The following is a 24,579-nucleotide window of genomic DNA, read 5'->3' as shown; positions in this document are numbered from 1 at the left end:
AAATAAATAACAATTTAATTTTTCTTAATATAAAATATAATAAATAAATACCTTCAGGAAGAAAGAGCTTTTCAAAAATGTTTTATCCACTGCGAAGAACAATACAGATGATTACTTAAGCATACAACAAATTTCGGCTTCCTCAAAGGAAATTAAGTACTTCATTTTTTTCGTGCACCTGAAACAAAAATACAACAATAACAATAAGTAAACAATGATCATTAATATAACAGAATTAAACAATTTGTTTAAATTATGAAAGGCGCGCCGTAATGAATTCCTTAGCATCTAATATATATAATTCTCTTACGTGGCTCCCAAATTTTGGCTGTATTTCTTTTCCGCCGGTGGCAACGTTTGCTTTGTTTTGTTTACGTTACTATTTCTCTTACACGGCGAATCGACCCATGATTGCCGCTAAAAATGTCACATGCCAGATCTAGTTGAGGTGGCTCAACATATAGCGCTTTTAAAAACGGAAGCTGAAATAACCAGAGAGCATCAGCTGCGGCGATCTCATACTATTAAGCTAGGCAGAAGTGAGTTTTAGTACTTTGTCGAAAGCGCTTTTTCTTTTTCAACTTAGTATTTACTAAAAAGATGTAATTTTTAAAAAAAAAAAAAGTTTTTATATGGATTTGAATAATTGTTTTGAATTCTTAGAATTTTGTGCATTTGCAATGTACCTAAGTTAGTAGCGAGCAAACCATATAAGATTGCGTAGAAATTTTCGGGGGTTGGCGAGCGTGAGTAAGCAGGGGGCGCAGCCCACTAGCATAATATAATACTTTAAAATACTTGGATAAAAAAGAACACACATCAATTTACTACCTATAAAGGCTGGGTTAAAAACTTTAAAACAGAATTTGGGGGAAAAACAGAAAGGAGTTAAAAGCCGATTATTCGAAACAACTCGAAGTTTTATACGGCAATTAACTTATTTTTTATGTTTTTAGTCCTGCCTTTGTTAGACGGGATTCGTTAAATTTCTTCAGGTTAGTAGGGACACGATAAAAGGGTATATCTTGAGCTACGAGTCATTCTGTGTTCAGATGCTGAGAACCGAAACTATAGTAAGTCCATTTCTGTACCCTTATTAGTACTCTAATTTGGAACCCCAATAATGTTAATAATTTTCTGATTTAATTTTTGTGAAGGATTCTAAAAATATACATTAAGGGTGACCATTACGGAACATCTTGCAGTAAAAATTGGAGTAACACCAAATGTAATTCGCGCGCTTTACAGCTGAAGTATAGAATTGTTCATACGCTTATCATTTATCCGTCTTTTTCATTCAACGCCATTTCATTGCTGCTATCAGTGCAATTTTAAAATAGTTCGTTTATAAAACTGGGAGGGGGGGGGGACTTTAATTATCAAAAAAAAAAGTCAAAAGTAATTTTTTCCCCCGCTTCTAAAATTTACCCCCCCCCCCTCTATTCCATCCGAATAGCTGAAACATCCGATGTCATAAAAATTAAATAGTTAGAAGTTAAGAATATGGGGGCCACTTCAGGGTCATTAGATTGTTTGCTGGAAAGGACTGCCTTTATTGCTTTCTATAACAATGGCATTTAGTGCCAAATTAATAATGAATGCTATTACGTCATCAAAATTATTAGTTTTACGATAAATTTCTTATAATTCCATAGTTTTCAGTCATACGTCTTCTCATCTATAACATCGATCAACAACGGTCCCCTGAAAGACATACCAGTGCTTTGCAGCTACATACTTACAGTTAGCTGATGCAAATTCAAATATTTTTTATTTAAACTTGGGATAATTTAAATTTGATTTATTTATATTAGCATAGGTTTTTTAGAATATAATTTTATAGAAAAAATTTAAAAAAATTTCGAAGAACGATTTTTTTTAATTTTTAGATTCAACATAAATCAGTATAATATTCAGGGGTCTGTCCAGACATTTTGTGAAAGGTCCGGTTTTCGTGCTCGCATTCTTTCAACCAGAGTCCGCTTTTATGAATTTGTGCAAATAGGGTCCGGTTATTGCAAAAAAAAGTTCAAAGAGTTTTTAAATTGTAAATCGATACAAGATTATGCTCGGTACTGTAAAATTATAATAAAGAAAATTATATTTTCAAAAATAAACAGCAATTACTGCTTCTAAATTAGAGCTGCAACCTACAAATATTTGGTATTTAGCCTATACTGCTGAACGCAGAATATTCATTTCGAACGAATAATGGAAGAACCGTCTGCCGAAGACAAAACTTAATTCGTTTACATCCATCCTTCTTGTTTTCTGCCCTCGGAAGGATTTATTCAATTAACAAAACAATAATGAAGATAAACAAATTCGTGAAGAGTCCGATTAAAAGAAAAATCATTTTGTGAAGGGTCCGTTTTTAAGTTAAAATATTTTTTTTGTGAAGGGTCCGTTTTTATGAAAAGATATTTTGTGAAGGGTCCGTTAACGAACTCAAATTTCTTCTAAACGGTTCTAGGAAAAAATGGTACCGGAAAAAAAGGTCCCGGAAAAAAAGGTACCCGGAAAAAAAGGTACCCGGGAAAAAAGGTCCCGGTAAAAAAAGGTACCTGTGTAGGGAAAATTCTGTGGGGGAAAATATTTGAAATGAGAAGATTAGATTGAAGCGCATTTTGCTGTTCCGTGCATGTTTTTTTTTTTTTTTTCGTGTCGCGCGTTTTTAACTAATTAAAAGGACCAATCACGAATAAACATCCAACACATAAATTCTCCCAACTTCCCCGATTGGCTACTTTAAACCTCACATTAGCAACTTCTTCACAAAATATAATTTAAGATAGAAAATAACACATTTTTCACTTTAAAAAATCAACAAAAAAAAAGTAAAACATTATTGAAAAATTTAAATAGTATCTTCCCGCTTTAAAAAATAATCAAAGAAGAATAAATAAATGAAATGAAATTTAAAAAAAAAAAAAAGCGTAATACAACCAGCCCATAAGTCCCCCCCCCCTTACCCTTCTCCTTACCTCAATGATCTAATCTGAATTATTACAGATAAAAAGAATATTCATTGAAACAGCAAGAAGCATTCATGCTGTCCCTGAAAGCGAGAGGGGAAATATCCCTACAGATTTTCCCTCTGAAGGTACTTTTTTTACCGGGACCTTTTTTTCCGTACCTTTTTTTCCGGGACCTTTTTTTCCGTCTACCGGTGTTCCCATAGAGCGGTAAATTTTACCATTTTCTCTCAGTTTTAACCACTTTTTTTTCGTGTATACACTAATTACTAATAAATATGCCGCACCTAATAAATTGCTAAAGAAATATATTTAAGGAGCAAAAAAAAAAATAAATAAATAACAGAATAAATAAGGGTTGCCGTTTGAAAACTAAAAAATCCTCCTACGACAAAACATGAGGACAAATGGTGTGATTTGGAGTTGCTTTTAACCTACTTTGCAGTGACAAGATCAGTAAATCATGACCTCTTGCTTTCATTTTGACATCGGACATCTATATCTATCAATCACTTTGTGAAATATATTATTCTGATCATCGTAGGTACAAAGACGTGTTCAGGCAAGTCCGATAGGTTATAGGTTTAAAGATTTACGCCATTATATGAATCATAAACAGAATTTATGTAAAAAAAAAATCAAAAACATATTAAGTATTCTAATCTCATAGTTGGGTGATTTTTCGGTAGTTAAATATTTTACTGTAAAAAAAAAAAGTTAAAATCTATTTTTATTAACGTTTATGAAATAAGCGAGTAGTTACAATACATACTCAAGCAAGTCTAATAGAATTATGATTTACGTAAATATGTAAATCCAAAAACAGGATTTATGTAAAAAAAATTAAATATCGTTGATAAAAATAATTATAACTGGCTATTTAGTGGTTTTTCGAAATTTCTTTTAAATATTTGAATCCATGTATATCAAAAAGTACATCTAAGATGTATGTAATGTAGTAGTATAAGCAATTATACGTACAATATATATTCTCATAAATAAAAGATGCAAACAGAAAAACATATAATATTCATATAAAGTAAATTAGCTGCAAAGGTACAAACACATGTTCACGCAAACTCAATCGGTTTTATGTTTTACGTTTTTATATATATATGCATACATACATCTGTGTGTAGTGTATCTACCACTACAAAAAATATAATTCGAATTCACTAGGTAATATAAACATGTTAAATCGATTCTATGGTGGGGTACCTTTATATATATATATATATATATATATATATATATATATATATATATATATATATATATATATATATATATATATATATATATATATATATATATATATATATATATATATATATATACACATTAGAAACCTCAATAATAATCCAAGCATGCAGTCTTAAATTCAAGATTTTAGCCCCAGTTATTATTATTGTATATTAATTTTACTAAACTACTATAAGTAGTAAAACTCAAAATAGTATATCTATAATATATGTGTAAGTTAAAATATGTCTTGTTTGGAATATATAATTGTAAGCTTCATTCAATACGTCCATAAGTACGTTAAAATAATAGAAGCAAATAGAAGATGGTAAACAAAAATAAATATTTTATATCTAATATAGAATAGATGAAATTCAAGATTTAAGATATATTATTGATTTCGAAACTTTATCTAAAATAATGAATGTATTTAAAAGAGTCTTTTCTAGGAATAAAAAAGAGCAGGATCCTGCCTCTCTGAAAACGCAATATCTGTACACATTTTTTTTTTATCAAAAAAAGTAAACTAACAAAAAATTATTAATTAATAAACAATTTAAAAGCTTTTTTCCCATAATTCAAAATGAACGTCATGAAAAAATGAACATCTAAAGGATTTTTTGTTTTTAAAAAGTTATTTATTTAAAAATAATTTTAAAATCATCTAAAAAATTTATTAATATACCCCCTTGAGAAAAAAGAGAAACTAATAAAAATTTAATCTGTTGAGAATAATCCTAACTAAGTAAATATTTGTAATAGTAATCAGAAATAAACCGGTAAACACAGATTATTTTGCAGAATAAAAAGGCAATATTTTTAAGGGATGGCTGCTTATTTTTACAAAAAGGGCAAGGAGGCCGCATTTAATGGGGTCAAAGGGCAAGCAGGGCGGCCCGCTCGTCAAAAAACGCTTAGGGAGAACACTGGTATTTATACGTATAAATTAAAAGGTATTTATATAAATTATAAATTAAGATGAAAGGGAAATAAAGATTATGAGCATAATTAAAAGAGTATATCTACTTAATAATTTCTGACTTCAATAAACGAAAAATTAAGTTCTCTTAAAAAATTCAAGCAAATCCATTACTTTGGTTCTAAAGCAAGCAGAAAAAACGATCGATTTAATCATTTTTCTTAAAATCGATAGTGAATTAGTAACATTTCACTTGGATTTAGTCCAAAAGTTGATCACGAAAAATCTTCATCAACAAATGACCTAATACAGTGTTTATAGACTCGATTGCCAAATACCAGACTCCTTTAACTAATGCTTCAATTTCGTGTAGTTGCGTCTAGACTTGAATCAGTAGCCATAACTTGTCGCTCTCGATCTGGTAAGCATAGAATCTCTCTTAAAAAGAGCAACGCAAATGCTTTTATTGCATTCGAGTTTGAAATTTGCTACATTAACGAAATGGTACCTTCCAGTGGAGGTGTCATTCATAAAACGATAAGTTAATTAAAGTATTAACTGATCAGATTTGTACATGGCTAAAATGGTGAATTAATACGAATTTACATACGTAACACTCTAACCACGAAGTTGAAATTTATCGTACAAGTTTTATCAATTATTAAATTATACCATAATTTAAATTGTGACACACTTGGTTTTAAAGCAAAAAGTTTAAATAGTAACGAACTTGTACGTATAAATCATTAGGTAACTATTTAAATTATAGGAAAGAATTAAATTTATATTATTGTAGAATATATGCCCTTATTTAAATTGATTGGTTGGATGTTGAGTATAGAGTCATAAAGTGCAAATAAAGGTAAATAAACTTAAAACAATGAATGCATTAAATGGTGCTTAAGGTGTTTGTGGTAAAAACAAAACAAAGAGCAAGGATTGGAAAAACAAGCAAAAATAAAAATAATAATTAAATATATTAAGGAAGAAAAATCAAAGGCACCTTGGAGTCAGTAGTTATACTTTTGATTTAATATACAGTGGAGCATCGTTTATACGACGGCGAAGGGACCACCGAAAAACGTCGTATAAACGATAACGTCGTATAATCGATTTTTACTTCTAAAACTGAAACTAACTCTGTTTTCAGTTAATTTTAATGTTTAACGTGTTGATTTACATAAATTTCTAAATTAGACAAAGCAAAACAAACAAATAACCAGAGAAGAAAAATTGCAGTGAGCAATTTGAATGAATGTTACCTTTAATTATACTTTCTTGCTATTAGTCTCTACAATGCTTTGAATAGCGAGTTGAACTTACTGCTTTCTATGATGCAATTTTAGATTTCTAATCACGACCAAATCTAATGACTGAAGCGCACTTGTGCAATTTGCAGGAAAAAAGAGAGCTTTTACATTTTCCAAAATAATTATTATCGATGGGTGCGCTGGACATTGGTCGATGAATAGCAAAATTTTTCGTTTTTGCCTCTTCATAACATTGTCTAGTTTTTTCAGTCATCTAGTAAAAATTACGGTCGTCATCCAAGCATTCTTGTTGGCACCCTTTTCTGTATCATTCACGTCGGTAAATTCCGCCCTTTTTTAAAATACACAAGAAAAATTAAATAAACGTGAACAAAATCTAAAACCCGACGTATAATCGATTACGTATATCGTATAAACGATATACTTTTACATTAAAATGAATAGGAATGATTTGGGACCACACTAAAACGTCGTATAAATGTAAACGTCGTATAAGTGATCGTCGTATAAACGATGCTCCACTGTACTTGTGTTTTTTTAATAAATAAATAAATAATCATTTTCTTAAGCAGGACAAATTATTAAGAAAAGCATTTTAATGCGAGTGTTTCGTTATAATATTAATAATTAAATAAATAAAGGAAGAAAAATTAAAGGCATCTTGGAGCCGGTAGTGACACTTTCGATTTAATATACGTGTGTTTTCTCATAAAATAAATAACTTATCATTTTCTAAAGCAGGACATATTATTATGTAAAACATTTTAATGCAAGTGTTTTGTTTAAGCAGACAAAAAGTGTGCGCGCCAAAAATTCATTTTTTTTTTTAAATGCAAAGTTTAAAAAAATACTCTTCAATCTGAAAGTTTTCAGAGGTTGTATTACACAGTTTAATTAAAAAATGTAAACATTATGTAACTGCTAATCAGTAAGTTTCTAGGAAGTGTATTGCATATGTTAGCTCTATGTTCATCAGGTGGCTGTCAGAGAAAGTATTGCATATTTTAGTTTCTAAAGAAAAGAAAAAAAATGTCTCTAATTGTTGATCAGGAGGTTTTCAGAGAAAGTATTCCATGTTTTAGTTCAAATAGAAAGAAAAAAAACGCAACTGTTGATCGGGTAATTTTAAGAGATTACATTGCCTATTAACGTTTGCCCGTAAAGAAAGGAAAAAGTTCGCAGCTATTAAATGAGTTTTCAGAAAATGTATAGCAAGTATCGTTTCTAAGCAAACAAATATCTGTAACTGTTGATCGAGTGGTTTTCAGAGAACGTATTTCATATTTTTGTTCGCAAAGAAATTATAGTGAAACAAAATATTAATCGGGTGCTTTTCAGAAGCTGTATTCCATGTATTTGCTCGCAAAGAAAAGAAAATGCCTGTAACTGTTAATCGGGTGGTTTTCAGAAAATGTATTCCACGTTTTTGTTGTCAAAGAAAAGAAAATGCCTGTAATTGTTAATCAGGTGGTTTTCAGAGAACGTATTTCATATTTTTATTGCAAATAAAATAATGTGAAATTAGATATAAATCGGGTGGTTTTCAGAAACTGTATTCCACGTTTTCATTCGCAAAGAAAAGAAATGTCTGTAACTGAAATGTAAGTATATATTGTTTATTTCAGTTGGAAGAATAGAAAATGTTTGTAGAGTTTTCAAGATTATCGGCGGGCACACCAAGTGGACTACAGACCTCCCCCACTCCAAACAGGTGGCAAAGAAGGGTAAAGATTTATAGTTCATTGTAAGTAACCCTTTTCTGAATTGTTGGACTATCTATTCTGGGTAACTGAAATTTTAAGTGGATGTGGTACTGCTTTGAAATTTTCACACTGAATTCAAAGTGACAAGAGTAGAGAAATGAAGCTGAAAAGCATAGAGAGATAAAACAGTCCTCCACTGTCAGCAAAACCTTTTGAATTGAGAGACGTGACCTCTACAAAGATCGTCCATCCACAGACTCTGAAGGAAGGAAAAGTGGTCTTTTACACAAATTCCCCCCCTCATTCTCTCGGCTGACTCAGACACACATAGTGGATGGACAATGGAGAAGGAATGTATTCTAATCTCATTCAAGGTAATCTATCTGCATTCCTGATTTTTCAAGACCTTCTCAAGATTCAGATAAGAAGCTTGAATATTCACAAAAGGAGCTGCCAGCTAGATTATGCTTCGGTTAATATTGTTTGAAAAGATTACACCTGCGAAAATTTACATGTAAACAGTGTAAATAATTTGAAAATAATAATTTTCAAGGCCGTACTCAACACTATTCGAAGAAAGACAGGGAAAGTCCTTACAAAAAATATACCACCTTTCAATTCATTTTTTAAAATAAAACAGCAGAGAGAGCTTCTTACATATATATTATTTTTTTGAACCCAATTTTGACTTCACGACTATCTCAACTTCGAAGTCTTGTAATTTTGAACCCAACCCAGAAGACAAGGGAACTCTTGGATCAAGCATGGGGAGAAATTTGCCTTCGTGGAAGACTTTTTATGGAACTAACCCGCATTTGCTTTGCATGGAGAGGAAGACCACGAGAACTTCCCACACCTAGCCTCTCGGCAAACGAACTCTAATCCCATGATCCATCAGCCACTGAGGCTATTTTACACCAGCGCTGTGGTCGGTGCGAGACAGATACAGAAATCGCATCGAGCAGCCAACGATGGATTTCGAACCCGGGTCAACACATTGTAAGGCTAGAGCTCAATCCCTAAGCCACCACGACACTCTTACATACATAGAAGAAAATATAAAAATTACAATTTTCACTGAAGGTTCTTTGAAAATTTTACAAAAAGCGAAATTAAGATTTTTTGATCAAGAGTCATCAGTAAATTTTTCCGTTTAAATCACTGTTCAACCTTGCTAATTTTAAAAACTTATAAAATTGATTGACAAGCAGCCTTGTTAACAATTGGGCAATGTATTTTTGACACAGGGACTTTTAGGTATTCTTAAGTCAATAAAATATGAAAATAATATTACACAACTACACAAAAATTAGTATTCAAAAATTTAAAAAAAAATTATTAATTCAAATTGACTGTAATATTTAAAATTAATGACTGACACTACATAGCCTTGAATACAAAATATTTTTGATATGTTAATTTTTTAATTCATGATTTCATATAGATATCGAGTAATTTCTTCGAAGAAGGTCAACAGTTTTGTACACAAAAGATTCCTAAAGAATTTTTCTATTCAAAATTTTATAAAATGAATTAAAGGATTAAAACGAACCTTGTTTAATGCCTCTTTTTATTTGAATTTTATCCTAAAACTAGATTACTGCAGGGAAAGTCGAAGTAAATACTAGTGGTGGCGCAACTTTCTTACTTAAGCGTGGGAGGGGACTGGTGATTCACAAATTTTTCTTAACAAGGGGCGAGGGAGAGGCAAAAATTGTTACAAATATGCGTACATAATATTTGGACGGTTCTAGGAAAAAAAAGGTCCTGGTTAAAAGGGTCCCTGGAAAAAAAGGTTTACGGATAAAAAGTATCGTTGTAGGGAAATAATATTTGAAATGAGATGAGATTGAAGCGCCTCTGCTGTTACACTCTTGGCGTGTTTTGTTTTCAACATGCAAAAAAGAAAAAAATTAAAATAAAAAATAAGATATTTTCATATAAATAAATAAATAATTTTTACCTTAAAAAAAACAAATAGAAATATGTTTTATTTAAGAGTCCTTCTCCTCCCTTCACCTCAATTAAAGAATAAATATAAAGATTAAAATAATGAGAAAAACTTTCATGGTGCGTTCGATCGTTTCAGACCTTTCTATAAAATGTAAGTTACAAAATAAAAAATACGTATCTCTTATAACAAAAAATGGTAATAAATAAAATAAATCATTTAAAAAAATTTCCCTCTTGTAAAAATAAAGGAAAAGTACGCCCGACTCAAAATTTCCCTTTCCTCCTTCAATTGATTAATCTAAACATCAACAACTTCTACACAAAGTATTATTTAAAATAAAAAATAATATGTTTCCCATTAAAAAAATTTCCCTTTTGTGGTACCTCTTTTACCGTTACCTTTTTTTTTCTTCCAGGGACCCTTTTTACAGATATCTTTTTTCCATCTACCATTGGGACGGCCCCTAAATGAACTAACAATAATAGCAATAATAAATAAATTGGAATGGCTATTTTCAACAAAACCACTCTCTTAATATTATATTTTCTGGGAAATAATGCCTGAAAATAATATTCTGATTGAAAGTGAGTCGACTTTGTACATATTTTATGTTTAAAAAAAAAATGCCGAGTATAACATTATAATTATCAGTTTATTTAATTTCGATTTATTTTAATCGTTTTCAAAACTTTTCTTGTATGTTTTTAAAGTTTTAACTGTTACCGCATAAAAAGGGGTTGATATCAAATCTTCTCCTCGTGTTCTTTTTTAACCCCTTAGCAGAACATTCAGAATTCTATTTCCAGGTGCTCACCAGGTGTCAACGGGTCAGACCAGATGTTTTATCGGTTTAAAGGAAAATTTAAAACGTATTGCACGTAACCTGAGGAAATCGTTAAGATTTTTAGACTTCTAAAGCAATGCTCCGTCAGTATAGGCCCCGGAGGGGGAAGAAAAACAAAGTACAGAGCAAATGTTTAAATCGCTAGTCGATATAATAAAAAAATGCATCCCGCGACCATGGAAGTTAAAAATTGGAAAACTGAAAAAATAACTGAAAAGATGAACGTAAAAATTTTTTTCTTCTATGTTGATATACATGAATGCTGAGTAGTATATACAGTGTTCTCGCTAAGCGTTTTTAGAAGGGAGGACCGCCCTTTTTGTTAAAGCAAGCCGCTACCCCTTGAAAACACCGCCTTTTTATTCATATTTTATTTTTATGAAAAATTAATACACTGTTTAAATAATATTTAAGCACAAAAATTATCTGTGTTTACAGGCTTAATTCTCATTACTATTACTAATATTTACTTTGTTAGGATTATTCTCAACTGGTTAAATTTTTATAAGTTTCTCTTTTTTCTCATGGGGTTTACTAGTAAATTTTTTTAAGTGATTTTAAATTTTAAAATTATTTTTTGAAATAAGTACCTTTTTTTTAAAAAAAAATTGCTCCTTTAAATGTTTATTTTCTAATATTTCTCAGTATTAATTATAGAAAAAATCCCTTAAACTGTTAATCAAAAAAAAAAAAGTTTTTTTTTTTTTTTTTTTTTTTTTTTTTGAAGAATAAAAAATTTATGCACAGAGATTGTCTCTTGGATTGCCTTTCATTATTATTTATAAACTACAAATTTTTCTCGTATTTAGATAATAAGTGAGAATTACGTTTTAAAATATACACATAAAATAGTATAAGACGGTAATTTAAAAATTGTTGAGGATCAAATTCAGTTACAACATAGAATTACACATTTTGATAAATTTTTACGGTGCTAAGTGAGTGCTCTTTTCTGTGAGAAAGCACTCTGCTCTGTGTTATTCCTAGGGAGAACTCAGGTGTATACAAAAACTAAATTTATTCTGTAATACATTATGTTGAGAATAAAAAAAAGATAAGTAGGTGATTTTTTTTTGTTCCTTGGTGCTAGTTAAAAAAGATTGCAATTAAAAATGGTTAGTGAGACGTTTTGTTAGATTAAATTAAAGCACAAGATTTCAGAAGAATTTGGCGCATTGATATTATTTCAACATTTTTTAATCGCATTAACTAAACCATTTTTCTCCTTTGTAAAACTGACAACACACACATTATAAAATTCTTGGTTAATGAACCCTAAAAACTCTGCATTGCGCTCAAAGTGAGCGTATAATATCTGGTTAGCTCAATCATTTAATCCTCTATCTTTTTGATTTTGAAGAGTGTGAAGTGTGAGCTGATGCAATATCCTGATGATAAATGCTGTCTTCTGTAATCATAGGCATGCAAAGTAGTAGTTTTATTTATTTATTTATTGTGGACTAAGACGAGATTAACCAAAATCATTACAAATATGTGTACCGTATTTAACTTAACTTTTTAATATCCCCCCCCCCCCAAAAAAAAATTTTTTTTTAAAACCGAAATAACTAAATTATAAAAAAATATAGTTTATACATGATGAGGAATATAACAATCTTAGCAAATCTAGAATTCATACTCAGTATCCAAATTTGATAGGGAAGAAAGACATTAAAATTAAAAGATAGCAACGACACTTTTCCAGCTAACATACTGAGGAAATCTATGACATTCACATAAATATTATAGACTGTATACTTTTCGAAAAAACTCAAACTATTTTTAAAAAAAAACTAGTATATAAAACAAATAATCCCCCCCCCCATTCTTTTTAACCATTATCTATCCATTGTGACAAAATCGATGTGTCGATCATCGATGGCTAGTCAAAGTATTTTTTTTTTCTAAAAACATTTCATAACGAAAAAATAAAGGAGATAGGTTTAAAAAATTAACCAGAATTTTCCAATTATCATGTTGTTGTTGTTGTTTATAACACCACTTGCCAATACTACCAGCAAGTCTGCTTTATGAAACCAAGCTAATATAAGGGGCCGTTCAAAAAGTACGTACTTCTCGAGGGGGGGGGAGGGGATTAGCTATTTTGTACGGTTTTGTACGATGGGGAGGGGGGGAAGTATTGTACAAAGTACGTACTTTATAAACATACACCAAATTTAAATATGACTGTATCCTACACACTCCTTAATTAAATATTTAATTTTATTTAAAACATAATTATTTTAATTTTTATGAAAAAGGGGGGTAGACTAATAAAATGTACGTACTCTAAGGGGGGGGGGAGTAAGACCTTATGTACGGTAATGTACGAAGGGGGGGGGGAGGGGTTTAAAATTTCTCCATTTTTGTGTACGTACTTTTTGAACGGCCCCTAAGGCAAAGGGTACGCAGATCATCAATTTGCCCTGAACCAAAGTACGATCCATCTGCAATTCAGTACAGCCAGAGGTATGATCTGTTATGGAAACATGGAGGACTCTGTGACCCGACAGATTTATCGTGCACCAGTCACCATTTACTACACGGGAAGTCTTCGGCCGGCAGGGATCGAACCGACAGACGACATGGGCCCAACGCCTTACCAAAAAGGCTATCTCGGTCATCGATCATCATACAGGGAAAATCAATAACATTAACATGAATATTATAAAATGTCTAACTTTTCACAAAAAGTCAAAATATTTAAACGGAGAAAACACTATTAACGTTAAAATACAAAGTAATCAAAGCACCGCACAACACCTCTTCCTCCCTTTGGAAAAGAAATTGCCTTATTTGACGTTTAATCAAAATATTATTTTTTTCCCTTTCCAAACGGCACTTGAAATAAATTCCATCCTCATTAAAAGTTAAAGAAAGCAACTAGAATTTACCAATTACAACTGAAGAAATTAATAACATTTAAATAAATATTAAAAACGTTTTCGCAAAAACTCTGAATATATTTTTAAAGAGAATTAAAAAAAGAAGAAAAATACACGAGTCGTCAAAGCACCACCCCATCCTCCCCAGAACCGCAATTAATCCTTTTGTGACAAAATCGCGACTAGTCAAACAAAGTATTTGACACGAAATATAAAATAACCTTCTGAGAAGCAGAATCGATCTTTTTGGTGGTCAGGGGGGTAGCGGAAATCTGAGTAAGGAAAAGGTATTTTCGGAGCATTTAAAACGATCAATAAAATCTCAACTCTTTCCGACAAGCGTCCACCGGCATCACAACAAAGGCAGCAGGGCTTAAAGAACAGAAGAATCCGAACAGCTAATTGGACTTTCGAATGAAACGGGGGAAGATGTGCCAACATTAAAATTATGTGTTTGAAATGTTATTACAAATTAATTCTCGTTGTTAAAAGGTAAATAAATAATTGGAGAGTATATTACTTAATCTATATTTTTTTTAATAAGTTGTATTTGTTTTTCATATTTAAAGTTAAATCTCAGTTTAAATGATGCGATGCTTTATTACTTAACATTCATATCTGCAAATAGATAAAACTATTTAGGAAAGCGAAACAGAAACCGATTGATCTGGGAATTAAAAAATGTAAACGGAAATGGATTGCCATGTTCTACGCAAACTTGAAAAATTTAAAGTAAAAAAAAAGTTTTTGATCGGAACCCTCCGGGCAAAAGAAAAAGAGGAAGACCTGAAAATACTTGGCGCAGGACGATTGAAAACAATAGAAACGACATGGAGAGAAAGCTCTAGGCTGAGATTCTGAGTGAAAAGGAACATGTATGTGTATGTATTTATGCTGATAGGTTACATAAGATATTATTGTTTCCTCATTGTGAAGTATTTCATAACATTCATGCCTGCACATAGAAACATAAATTTATGTGAGTTGCTAGACTACGTAAGATATCATTATACGTTTAATGTGCAGCATTTCATAACATTTATATCTGAACATCGAAACAGACAAATCTATTATTATGTGCTGATACACATGCACGTTAATATATCACTCTACCTTTGATGTGCTGTCATTATTCTAAAAGATTTAAATTCAATTGTCTGCGAACTATGTAAAGCAATGCTTCATAACATTTTGAACGTAACCATTATTTCTACATGAAGAAAATCCCATTTCTATGTGTTGATAAACATGATGCAGTTTAGTTAGATGCATTTTTTTAACATTTAGAATGCAACATTAGTTTTTGCTTGCAAAAATTTATATCCCGGTGTGATGATAAACGTGTTTTGTTAAGGTTGTCCTTATTCGTGGTATTTTTTTTTTTTCAAGTTTGAAATTAACTTTCTGTTTTTTGAATCACATGACATAACAAATATTACGTATCGAGTAAAATCTGCACATAGAAATAGGCAACTCTATGTGCAGACAGTAATACCACGTGATACGATCAGGAAATCATACGATAAAGCTGCATAACATTTAATACGTACCGTGTATAATCTGTACGTAAATATAGAATCTCTTTTTGCATATGCCACATGATGCGTTCAGGAAACCGAATGATAATGCTGGATAACATTTAGTACGTACCGTGGATAATTTGCACGTAGAAATAGAATCTCTTTTTGAAGATAGATGTGCCACATAATACGTTCAGGAAAATGATAATGCTGGATAATATTAAGTATCACACTGAGAAGTAGAATTTTTCTTATCAGATATTTATGCTATAGGATACGTTCACGAAACCTTACGCGACATGAAATCATATGATACAATGCTCCTTACTTAACATTTAGTACATATCGTGAGTAATCTAAACATATAAACAGAAATTTTTAAGTGCACATATATACGTCACCTGATACATTCTAAACATTAAATATACCATATGATTCAAATAAAGAAATAAATAAAATTAATAAATAGAGATAATATAATATTAATATAAAAGGAATAAAAATCCATCTGTTTAAAATATATGTTTGCACACTATCTGTCATAAAATATTAATATATATATTTGCACGATATATATTTAATGGCAGATAGAACATAGTTTATATTAGTTATCAGTCAAAAAGAAACTAACACCAGAACCAAGAATGTGGTTAGTTGTGTAACATAAAACATAACGTAAGTCCAACATAAAACAATGAGAAAAAATTTTTAAGTCGTGAAAGTCACTTATACTTGACGAAGAAAAATTTTCTGGAGGGAAAAAGAGAGAGAGTATTTAGTCATTTTAAAAAGACGCCAGTTGGGTCCAAAAGTAATGAAATCGAAATGCTTGAATATTAAATTGGCATCAAATAACAAATTAAATTTGGTATATACAGGATACAATAATAAAACTTGTTTTAGCAAAAACAAATTTTATTATTATATTATGCTGAGATCTAAATTTTAAATAATGACAGAAAAGGAGATTTTTAGTTAAAAATATGTAGCTTAGAAGGTTACACATTGCGTAGAGGCCGCCTTTACTTCTCAGACAAGCTGGTACACATAAATTTGCGGGGTGAGTGTTATCGACAATGTCAACCTTCATCTATGAAAAGGTAGCCCAACATAGAATCGAGTCAACATGTCTTATATGTTAGTGAATTGGAATTTAATAATTGTAGTGGTAGACAGGCTACAAGTTCTTAGAAGATAGTTAACTCAAGAATGCGATAAAATGTATTTTAAATATAACTCGATTAATTAAACTTAATCCATTTTTAGAATTTTTCACATAATGTAGGATATTTTTGTAATGTCTATATCTGCAGAGTTTAACCATGAAGCAATGTTAAGTCCACTAGACTCAAATAATAAGATATCTAATACTCGTTTTTTTTTCTTTATTTTTTAATCTTGACTTTTGTTATTTTATATTTTAGTTTGGTACTCCCATAAAAGTGCCCAAAAAGTTACTTGAATCTAATTACTTACCATTTTTCACTGAAATTAAAAATTCCGACCCACGTGGAGAGATTCATTTATATTTTTACATAGAAAATGTTTTTGTAAACGCAAACAAACATATTTTTTAATACTATTTTTGTAGGGATAATATTGAAAAAATTTTGTTGTCAAATATGTTGAACACCTAAAAAAATATTAATTATCTATTTTATATAAATGAATAATAAACAAACAAAAAAACATATTAAAATAGAACGTTTGAAATGAGCTAAATATCGAAGATTTAAAAACTATCTTTGTATTTTAGGACTGAACCTGAAACGTCTTGCAAAAAAAATTTCACATAAAAACGAAAATAAACACAATAATAATAATCTACAAAAATAATAAATAATCCCTCCCATAGCGAAATAAGATTTGTCTGACTATATTTTAAACTTGCTGAAGGCTAAACTAATGTAAAAATAGCATGTTTCCCACACAAAGCTGACAGTAAGGACTAGAGAAAAAAAGGACTTACAGGTTGGTCTGTATGGCCTGACCTTCAAGAAACTGCGTCTAGTTGGCAAAAAAAGTAAGCTTTAAAAAACTTTTTTCTTTTTATATTTACTCCACTAATATAAGACAAAAAACCAACTCATGTGAGAAAGATTATTTATTTTCAAGGTCTTATAAAATAATGAAATTATTGTGTAGGAGTAGAGCCAAGGGAAATGCAAGAAAGAAATACCGTACATAGCTTTTGCATTTTATAATTGAATTAAGAATCTCCTTCAGGCAATTAATCTTTTTGATTACAAAAAGTAATTTCAGATAGGGCGATTAATTAAAAAAAATTATTAATTACCATGAGCATAATTACTAGATCCATTTTGAAGCAGAATTTAATTTTTACGAATTTGAATTAACGAGGACAAAATAATTTAAAATTCTATTAAATAAACGAGTGTTGTAGGTATCCATTGCTGAAAGTAATATATACTTCTTTAATAGAATTCGAAACAACCGTAAATACTGTTGCAAAATGTGGAATATCAATGATAAATGTGATTGGTAAAATGGTATTTTAATTTAAAGTACAATATTGGTAATTTGATCTATTTTCTACCCCCCGGATATTTCATTGGATTCTCTATCAGTTCTATCACTGCAGTTCTACAAAGCCACATACCGTATCTCAGTGTATAAGTCGATTTTTCAAACCCGCAAAATTTGTCTAAAATCAGAAGGTCGACTTAGAAATGGGTAATAAAGTGGAAATTCGTTTATCGTGAAATATACATTATCAGGGGTATTTTGTGAAAGGTCCTGTTTTTGAGAATTTGCGCAAATAGGGTCCTGTAAAGGCAAAAATTGCTGAAAACCTTTTCAAGAAGTTTTTTTAATTGTTAATAGATACAAGATTCTGTTCAACAATTGCTGCTACTAAATTAGAGATGCAACATACAAATATTTGGTATTTAGAAAAACAATGATGAATATAATGACACAATTTCTTAGAATTTTGTGACTTTTTGTACAACATATAATTTTTTTTATTGTTAATATTTTCTAATAACTTGTTATATAACTGTAAATAATATAACAAATGTTAAAAATTCATTTTAAGCAAATTTATTTACGCATTCATTTTGACTGCTTTTGGCCAATATAGTTATATGCTAATTTTTCGTCCTTTCTAGTGTTAATAATTTCAATTGACGTATTTTAAATAACACAACTTAGTTATGTATCATTTTTAAAGTGTTACGCATTAAGACTTTAACTTTACTTTAACAATTCTTAAATTTATAATATTTTATTTAAAAAATTGCCTGAAATTTTTATCTACATAATATTCTATTAATTAATTTTATGAATATAAATTGATCAATTACTCATTTACAAAAAAAATATCATTTAATAAGAATGTACACACGATGTTTGTAACAGTTGAAATATTGTCTTAGAATACTACATTTGGAATTTAAACTTAGGGAAACTTAGTTCGTTTCGAACCGTCTTTCTAAAGGACCCAAAATTTCTTCTAAACAGACCCCTGATTATAAACAATGATATAGATATAAATAACTTTGTATCGATTTACCCTTTTCAAAAATTATTCTTAATATGTTATATGCAATTAATTTTGCATTTTCTGTCATAATATTTTCCTTACATATAAAGGTTTCCTTTAAAAAAAAAAAAAAAAAGCATACTTTAAGCTGCGTTGAGAAAAAAAAAATTAGGAATAAGAAAAGTTAAGATAATTCATTCAAGAGTATTAAAAAAATGTTTAACGCAATGAAAACTTTTAAAACATGCCACAAATTTAAACTGCTGAGTCCCACAAAATATCGTCTTCATCCCCCTATCCAAAGAATTCGAAATTCCACATTTTTATAAAAGGCAAAATGTAACATATGGCAACATGTAACATGAAGGCAAAATGTAACATATAAAGAACAATGTGAAATATTTTTATTTTGCAGATTTTTCATCGAACTTCTCAATTTTAAACATAAAATAACAATATTCAACACTAAAGTGATGTGTTTTCCTGATATCCATTCTCAATGTTTTAATATCTTCTCGTTTTCACTTTAGACGTTCTCATTTTAACTTGCGCCATTCATTTTCAGTTTATACATACACTAAAAACTAATTTCAGAACTAGATTAGATGCCTGAGAAATCAATTACCTGACGAAAAATCTAATTTTAAAACCACTTATTAATAAAAAGATTTTTTTTTCAAATTTACTATTTTCAAAATGATTACTATAATTACAATTGTTGTTTGTAGTTTGGATTATTATGTTCACAATTGACAATGAACTTTACCTAGTTTGGGGATTCCATAACTGAAAAAAAAATAATGGAAGCCGCTAGCGTAGTGGTTCAGGGGACACCATACCGCGGGAGAAACGCTTCAGGGTAAACTCTGTTTTACCTACATTAGTGATTTAAAATATAGAAAAAAGTGAGTTAAGTTAAATCAGCAGTAAATCATGAAGTTTTAAATGCCAAAAATAAAAATTCAAAAAAATCAGAATGCGAACAAATTTTGTCAGGATTACGCAGAGGGGAAAGTAATCTTGCAATAATTTGTTTGCATTTTGATATTTTCACCAATAGAAATTTTATCTTTACCCGTACCCACTTTTGTCAAAGAAGGTGAAATAGAATTGACCATGAAAATTGTTTCCCGCGGTATAGAGGTTCTCTTACGGCGATGAGCAATCATAGAGAAGCGCTGGGGTTCAATCCTAGGTGGCGGCTTGAAGTCCACATAGCTTTAAATCCATGGGGCTCCTGCCGTTGGTTACGAAATTGGACAGCCCTAACCAGATCCGTGTAATATTAAAGAACGTTCCGTTCGCAGAAAATTTGTCACCATCGAGGAAAATGTTTTACTATGACTAAAAAAGAAAAATCAGCTTCTTCAAAGGAAGTTTGTCTTTTCCGAATTCCCCAGAAAAAAAAATGCTCTTTCCTACCAATACAAGCACGGTTTAAAATTACATTCACATGATTTAAAATCACATATCGCGATTCCTATTCACGTGATTTAAAATCGCGCATCGTGCTTCGTATTTTCACGATTTTATATCAAATATCACCTTTCGTATTCGGGCGAATTAAAAGCCACTATTATGATTCGTATTCAAGTGACTTAATAATTATACATCGGAATATCATATTCACACAGTTTTCAAAATCAAACATCGATATCCGCATTCACGCGATTTTAAAATCATACATCGATATTCGTATTCGACGATTTTAAAATAAATTACAATGGATGACAAGGCGCGATTTAAAAATCATGCATCGCGACTATGAGTAAATGCTTCCTGCTTACTTTTTCCTTGCTCAAATTTCAGGTTATTTTTTCAATGATTTGAAAAGTGTTTTTACACATAACGTTTTTGGATTTCTATGTTCAGTTTTTTTGGGTTTTTTACTTTTATTTTTATCAAACTCCTCCATGTGGTATGAATCAATATAGAGTTCGATAAAAATGAAACATTTTCAAGAAAATCAGTGAATTTCAAACAAATTTCGCTCGCCAAAATGAAGTGGCGACGAAAGGGATGAAATTCGATTTTGTGTTTGCAGAAAGTTTTTCATTTTATCCAAGTCTGGCCTTAATGTCCATGAACGTCTTGGCTTACGAAGGGCGGTATCAGGAATGCTTTACTTTCAAAGCATATATAATATTCTTATTTTTCTATACTCCACACTATTTTTGAGGATTGAGTGAGGTAGCGAATGTTTTAACGGTTGTTAACATAATAAGTAAGTAATAAAATCACATGTCACATCAATTTATTAGATCAATTGGAATACAATTAAATAGCATAGCTCAGAAACTTTTCAAAAGTCACAAATTAATAATAATAATTCAAAAAAAAAACTCTAATCAGAAAAAAAACCTTGTTCATGATTTCTAGAAATCAAGAACATAGTAATTCAACACGTCTTTTGAATTTATTTTAAACGAAATTTTTTTTTCTTCTCAGAAAACTGTAAAAAACTGCAGAAAATAGGAAGAAATCGGAGAAAATGGTAAAAACAAAAAATAATCGAAAAATGTTTACGTAAGTAGTAGAAAAATAGTTTAAATTAACAAAATAAAATCACTACGTATTAATTCTGGTTTCATATGGAATTTTTAAATTAATAAATTCTACTAGAAGTATTGGTTTTTTAAAAAGATTTATATTATCGTTGTTTTCCAAAATAAAAAGGTATACTTATATACAAGATAAATTATGCGTACATATGTTATTTAATATTTTCTGTTGAAAAAAAAAAGAATCATATAATTGCATACTGATAGTTAGGATATTTTTTAAAAAAATACTAAATTTTACGACATAAGAATTTCCTTTTTAAGACTTAATTTAACTTTGCTTAAAGTTTTTGTTTATTAAGACTTTTTTTTTCTTTTGCTTTTACTGGAGAATAAATTATAATAATTAAACTAGATTAAGATTATAATTATAAACTGCTTAAAATCCTTTTTATATTTTACATTTTTGTTTTTAAAAAAATGATTCCTTATCATTTCTTTCTGTGAAAGAAAAGCGCCACTCCTATTTGAATGTTTAAAATACACCAATAATTTTATGCTTTTAAAAAAGATGAAAAGAGTCTTCCCATAATCCTTAAAACTTTCTAACGAATAAAAAAATAAATAAAATGAAGAATTAAAGTAAACAAAAATAGGCATCCAATTACTCTTCCTGGCACCACTTCAACTGTGGAAGCTGTCTTTCGATCAGCATAAGTTTCTGGAACAAATACGCCTCACCATTTCAGACTTCAACCTTTTTCAGATGATCGAAAACATTATCTCAAATACATTCTCGTACATAAAACATCTGTAACTCTTTCGTAACATTTTAATACCCCCCCCCCTTTTTTTCAAATAAACCAAATGCGCTATCGAATAGGAACCTTTATTTCAATTCTAAAAACTGACGCCATTTTGGAAAAAAAAAACTTTCGCAAATAAAATTTTGCAGAGCTTTGAGAGTTGACATTTTAGTTAGTTGGCAACAACAAAAAGCTGTTTATAAAAATCTTGTAATAGGTGTTATACGCTAATAAGATATAACACTATAGATCAGTGGTTATCAACTGGCGGCCCCCGCCCCAAGTACTAAAATATATTGTTATTAATTAGTTGTTATTTTTTGCGGACAATTTTCGTAAAAAATCTATATGGGCTTGAAATACTTTTGTTTCGTTTAAAAAAATAATAATTTCTTCGTTTCGGTGAAATTTAACATACCAACGGTGCAAAAAAAAATATTTCTTAGATTTTGCATCCAAGAAAATATTTATTATTATTTGTAATTCAATACTTTTGTTTTGTACAACTAGATAAAAATCTGATAGTAATATTTAATGTTCCTTCAAACATTAAATAGTCATATATAAAATTTTAAGAAAAAGTTGCGGCTGGTGTTTTTAATTGCGGTCCCCAGCCACATGTAAGTTGGAAACCCCTGCTATAGATGGATATAGTAAACAGGCGTTATACGCTAATAGATGATGACAGCGTATTCGCAAACATAGAAATTAGAATTTAAAATTAAGCTTAATTTTTTTCGTCAAAAAAAATTTTTTTTTTCATTGAGTGAAAGTTAAGTGCAAAAAAATTTCTCCATACTTAGAAAGAAAAAAAAAAGTTTTTTAAATCAATTTTATTAGTTTCTGAGAATAACTACTTTACGATGTAAAAATAATAAATAAAAATAAATGGAATTTTTTTTAAAAAAAAAAAAAGCAGAAATTAGGCACTTTCACGCGCGTACGCTCTGGGCAAAGCAATAAATACTACATACTTGAAAACACGAAAGCGCTAAACCTCTAGATAAGTTAAGACTATGAATGCAAACCACACAGGAAAAGGGGGGATAATTAAATGAAGAATGAAAAAAAAAAATTTAAATTTAATGAATAAATGTTGTACTTAATTTTAAAACTTCGTGCGAAAAGTATTTTAAACTTCAACTTTTAACTTATCATAAGTGAGATTTTCAAGAATAAACATATCAAAATGTGGCTTATCATTGTTATTCAATAAGGTTTACATTCCTTCAATCGATTCCTTACGGATGTAAAGTGTAGAGGATTATATATGTTCAAATTCCATTCATGCTTTTAAGATAAACTAAAAAACCGGAATAAATTAAATAATTTGAAATGAATAATTTTTTCATAAAAAAATAACAATGATAAAGTAATATGGAGTTATTTCGTACCTGACCGTTAGTATGTTACGGATTTTTTCCGAGAATGCGAGCTAGAGAGCCCGAATCCACCACTACTTCACGGGATAGTGGAAGAGGGTTTTAGCCCTCTTGTTGATTGTAAAAAATCTCCGACCATAGTTCTCAACATCAGGGGTCTGTCCAGACATTTTGTGAAAGGTCCTGTTTTTGTAAAATTGTGAAAAAAATTACTCGTAATTTGTGAATGTAAAATAAACGTTAAGTCACATTCTTTCAACCAGGGTCCTGCTTTTGTGAATGTGTGCAAATAGGGTTCGGTCCTGTTATTGCAAAAATTGCTACAAACTTTTTCAAGAAGTTTTTAAATTGTAAATAGATACAAGATTCTGCTCAACAATTGCTGCTACTAAATTAGAGATGCAACATGCAAATATATTTGGTATTTAGCCTATACTGCTCAGTACAGAATATTATTTTCGCACAAATAATAGAAACAAAATCACTCACATTTTAAATAATTTCAATTGGCATACATTAAATAACACAACTTAGTAATGTATCACTTTTAATGTGTTACGCATTAAGTAAACTTAAACAATTCTTAAATTTATAATATTTCATTTAAAAAATTGCCAGAAATTAATTTGTATTTAGCAACAAAAAAAAAAAAATTAGAATATATGATTCAATATTAATAAGAATACGCACACGATGTTTGTAAAAGTAAAAATATTTTCTTAGAATACTAGATTTGGAATTTAAACTTAGGGAAACTTAGTTTGTCTCGAACCGTCTTTCTCACCCCCCCCCCGGGAAGAGTTTATTCGATTAACAAAACAATAATAAAGTTAAACAAATTTGTGAAGAGTCCGATTAAAAGATAAATTATTTTGTGAAGGGTTCGTTAACGGACCCAAATTTCTTCTAAACAGACCCCTGTATGTATATATATATATATATAATAGAAACATCCATTATATTCATGATTATAATTAGTATAAGCAGAAATCAAGGGAAAGATGATGATTGATGATGATAACGAAAGCACAAAGATCAAATAACCTTTTTTTTCTGAATTAACTTATAACTT

The 24,579-nt window shown here is 29.9% G+C and overlaps 1 long non-coding RNA gene across 2 annotated transcripts in view; it reads right to left on the bottom strand.

Moving 5' to 3' along the window:
* The window catches only part of LOC107452898 (uncharacterized), a 116,369-nt gene that overhangs the window by 85,344 nt on the left and 6,446 nt on the right, over positions 1-24,579 (bottom strand). For both annotated transcript variants that reach the window (XR_015434503.1, XR_015434502.1), the window contains exon 2: positions 52-178. This is a non-coding gene — a long non-coding RNA (uncharacterized LOC107452898). The remainder of the gene's footprint in view (positions 1-51; positions 179-24,579) is intronic.

The sequence above is a fragment of the Parasteatoda tepidariorum genome, chromosome 6 (assembly GCF_982258835.1).
Source record: "Parasteatoda tepidariorum strain Cologne lab strain chromosome 6, Ptep-v5.0, whole genome shotgun sequence".
NCBI classification, from domain to species: domain Eukaryota; kingdom Metazoa; phylum Arthropoda; class Arachnida; order Araneae; family Theridiidae; genus Parasteatoda; species Parasteatoda tepidariorum.
This window is presented reverse-complemented; position numbering and strand designations above follow the sequence as displayed.